The sequence below is a fragment of the Dromiciops gliroides genome, chromosome 6, assembly GCF_019393635.1.
Source record: "Dromiciops gliroides isolate mDroGli1 chromosome 6, mDroGli1.pri, whole genome shotgun sequence".
Taxonomy (NCBI): Eukaryota; Metazoa; Chordata; class Mammalia; order Microbiotheria; family Microbiotheriidae; genus Dromiciops; species Dromiciops gliroides.
In genome coordinates, this window is record NC_057866.1 from 20,257,643 (window position 1) to 20,262,218 (window position 4,576).

A 4,576-nucleotide genomic window follows, 5' to 3' on the forward strand; every position below is an offset into this window, starting at 1 on the left:
TATTGTCTGTCAGTCTTTTCACCATACAAATGCTTTATAAGATTACTAATTAAAGACAAAAGCAGGTTAGCAAAATTATGAACAAAACGAGCATATCTGGAATTTAAAGGGCTTTCTAAGGTTGTCTCAGAAGCACAGCCAGGCTGGGAAAGGGCTGAGCCTGAAGCTGCAAATGTAGTTAGAGAAAGTTGAGCATGCGCATCAGTTCTCTGGACTTCCCAGGCCAGGGAAGCAATGGGCTTGGCCATGGGAGGAGTAGAGGGTGGGGTCTGGAGAGGAGGGGAGGGACCAGAGCAATTTGAATCAGACTTGATTTTGAACTCAGGCCTGGATTCCTCTTCCCCCACTTTGCCTCCAGGTGCTAGGGGATTAAAAGCTTCTAGAGGGTGGGTCATTGCCTCCAGGCATGCAAAATTAGAGCAACAATTAGTGTTAGAACTGGGAAAAGCTGCAGGAATCTCTTCAGGTTTCTCTGAAAAAGCATGGTTGGGAGAGGGGGAGATATTTCTTTGTGGGAGTACATTGCTGGCTCTTCTAACACAAATAAAAAGAAAAATAGAAAATCCACAAAAACAAAGCATTAACATGATCTTATCTCCCATTTGTCTGGTTAAACAGACTAAAATCAAAAATAGGGTAATTAGGGAGTTTAAAAGGTCCATTTGAAAAAATTTAAAGGAAAACACAGCCAGTACGCCAGTACTTAGCAGTTAAAGGGAGAGGGAGGGGAAATTTCTTACCCAACCAGCAGATCAGAAGAAGACTGAGGGTTAGCTTTCCTCTTCGTGGTCAGCCATCTGTTAAGGGGTAAAATTCTAGCTAGTCTGTCTAAAATATCTAATGAGTGGTCGCCAATAAATTATAAGCTTTAGCAAGAGTTAGACTTTTAAGCATTTATTAAGGAGAATAAGAATTTGGTAAAGAGAGAGAGAAAGGCCTAGATTCCTATCTATTAAAGGGAGAGCACATTTCTAGCTCCGCTCTCCGCCAGAGTCCAGAGGAAAGAGAGCGAGACTGAGCGCCAGTCTCTTCCTTCCTCCTCCCACTAGTCCGCGTCACTTCCTGACTCCTGGTCTTGCCCTCAAAGACCTTCCCTTCATGGGCAGAACTCTTCTACAGTAAGTATCCAGCAGGTGGCGTTATTCCAATCGTTACAGTATAGAGGAAGAGAAAATGAATAAGCTCCCTGGCTCTAGCAATGACTGATTCAAACCCCAAATTTGTTTGCTGCTCAGTTAGCTCAAAGGGCTGGCCTTGCTTCCACTCATAACCACCTGGGGTCCATAGTTTTTCCATGAGAATCAGCTAAACAGTCTGTCTCTGGTTTGCTCCAAAGCTCTCTCACACAGCTCCCCTCTTCCCCCTTTTTGCCTCTCCCACAGGAAGGGGAGGTTATTAGTCATGCTGAGTCTCTAATGAGTTCAACCTACCCACTGGGCAGTCCCCATTATAATAAGGCCAGGCCCATGTGGGCATGGGTAACTACTAGAAGAGGCTTAGATACTTAGTTGTTCTTTTCTATAATCCCTTCAAGTACACACACATCTTTTCTTAGGCTTTTTCAAGATTACATCTTTTCAGTCTGACTATAATGAAGCAAAGATGGGTTGATGGAAACCCCAAATCACAATTAATTTCTAACAGAAGGAAGATGCTATCCATATCCAGAGAAAGAACTAATGAATAAATTTAGAGAATGATATATGTGTAAGTGTATGTGTATGTGTATGTGTATATGCATGTGCATATATATAATGCATATGCACATCTATTCATGAATGTATATACACATATTGTGATTACACATATGTTTGTGTCTAATGGTGGCCATCTGTAGCAGGGATAGGGAGAAAAGAGAAAAGAAAAACAAATTACATGATGACTTTAGTTTATATTTAAAAGGAATAATGAGTTGTGTATATCAGATTTGTAGTTTCATATCCAATTATATTTTTAAATATACTATGTTATGGAAATGTTTGTTTCATTCCATTAATTAAAAATTGCATAAATTCAAAATCAATTGGAGCCAATTTCAAAGAAAAAATCCTCATGTTGAAAAAGGGGAGAGTTAAGAATCTTTGTTTCCAAATTACAAGTGAAACAATCAAACAATATTTCTTACGTCTTTACTATGTTACCCTTATATAGATTATGCCACTTGGCAATGATATCTCCAAAGGAGAGAGACACTAATGTCTAGGCACAGCTCTACCTCACTTAAATCCAATTCACTGCAAGTCATAATAACACCTACAGATGTCATGGTCCTTTTTGAGAAAAGACAAACAACTACAACAATTAGCCCCGTATGTTGCTCCAGGAATTGGTCTCTATTCTTTTCCAACACTGAATATAGTCACTATTCTAATTGTTTGTTTCTCGCATGTCTACAAAAACCAACTGCTCATCCCACTAGTTCTCGCCTCACATATTTTTTGCTTTCCTTTCTATGAAGTAGTGGAAATGTGAAGACAGAAAAAAAAAAAGAAAAGAGGCATTCAATCTTGTACAAGCTGAAAATTTATTTTTATAATAAATTGTCAAGCTGTTTTCTATTTTGTGAAATTCTTTTTTTTTCTTTTTTTTGGGGCAATGAGGGTTAAGTGACTTGCCCAGAGTCACACAGCTAGTATGTGTGAAGTGTCTGAGGCTGGATTTGAACTCAGGTCCTCCTGAATCCAGGGCCGGTGCTTGATCCACTGTGCCATCTAGCTTCCCCCATCAAGCTGTTTTAATAAAAGGTTCTGAGGTTGATGCTATATCATGGAATACAGTGTAATTTTTTTTTCTTACACTGATTTTTTTCATTTCAAATATCCTTTCTTCTTTTGCCTAAGAAATTTCATGACTAACATTCAGATGTTTGTTGAAACTGAATGTGTGACCACCAGAGAAAGAATAAATGAATTGGACTCAGAAAATTAATTAAATTTCACCATAAATTCCATCAGAATATTTCAGCCAGTAGTCATAGAATTCAAATACATGATCTAATTGAGAAATTATTTAAAATACAACAACTTCCTGAAGGTTTCCTTCACCTCTTTGTTCCTTAGACTGTATATCAAGGGATTTAGCATTGGAATGACCACAATATAAAAAACAGATCCCACTTTGACTACAAATGATAAGTTTTTGGAATTGGGAATACAATAGAGAAAGAAGATGGTCCCATAGAAAATGGTAACAGCTGTCAAGTGGGAGGCACAAGTGGAGAAAGCTTTGTGTCTCCCCCTGGCAGAATGCATTTTAAAGATAGTGACAAAAATTAAAAAATAGGATGTAAAAATAATGATGAGGGTACAAAATGCATTCAGATTTACAAAGATAAAAAGATATTCTCACTGAAGTGTTTATCAGAGCAGGTAGCAGAGAGGAAGACAGAATATTCACATACAAAATTATCAATGATCTTGGTCTCACAAAATGACAATATAAGAAGTGAGTAGATGAGTACAATAGAAGAAATTATGCCCTATGCATATGCTACAGTCACTAGCAGGACACAGCATTTTGGGGACATGGAAACTGTATAGGGCAAAGGATAACATACAGCTACAAAACAGTCATACGCCATTACTGCCAACATGACCATCTCTGTCATCACACAGGTGACACCAACAGAAAATTGCGTGATGCAGCACCTGATGGAGATGCTTCTGTCTTCTACAACTAAGTTTTCAAGTAGTTTTGGTGTAACTATAGTGGAGTAACAGAAATCCACAAAGGACAGGTGCTTGAGGAAAAAGTACATAGGGGTGTGGAGTTTGGAATTGATCTTGATGATCACAATCATTCCCACATTCCCCAGCACAGTGACTACATACATGATGAGAAATAGTAGAAAGAAGGGCACCTCAAGCTCTGGATATTCAGAGAATTCTAAGAGGATGAACATGACTGCAGTACTTTGATTGTTGTCAATGCTCAACATGATTCCCATTGAAGAGAATTAGAAATAGATCATATGAAGTAAAACATAAATGAAATTGAGGAACACAGGATAAGTATGGGTGTGAATTAGAAAATTATTGTTGTTACAGTTATTATGGAACTAATAATAGGATTAGTTTTGAAGTTTCCACTTACTCTCAAGTTCTATAGATTTGAGTTGAAAACAACTCAAGTTCTATAAATTTGAGTTGAAAGAAACCAAAGAAAGAATGAGACAGATAATGGTCTGACTATATGGATGACTGTAAATTCACAAGATCAAGTTTTATCTATACTTTAACAAATGTATATTCTAGAAAATGTAGCTCATTAAGATTCTGAACTGAAGGAGAACCTGCTAACTCCTGCTGTAGCCCATTTCATTACTTCATACATAAACCACAATTATCCTTATATATATATATTTTATCTGCCTCCCCAAACACACTGACACACAATTTTGGCATTTATTGTGTCATCTTGTTTATGTTACTTCTACCCATTTGAGGTAGTATAATTCCTTGGAAACCAGAATAATAAGTTTCAGATGTGCATACATACACACATTCATCTACTCACAAATGCATATTTTTACATACATATTCACAAATATGATTACACTGAGGGATTTTTGAATACA

General features: G+C 37.3%; 1 pseudogene; it reads right to left on the minus strand.

Moving 5' to 3' along the window:
- Positions 1–3,005: 3,005 nt before the first annotated feature.
- On the minus strand, positions 3,006–3,937 carry LOC122730415 (annotated as a pseudogene).
- Between the last annotated feature and the right edge of the window lie 639 nt (positions 3,938–4,576).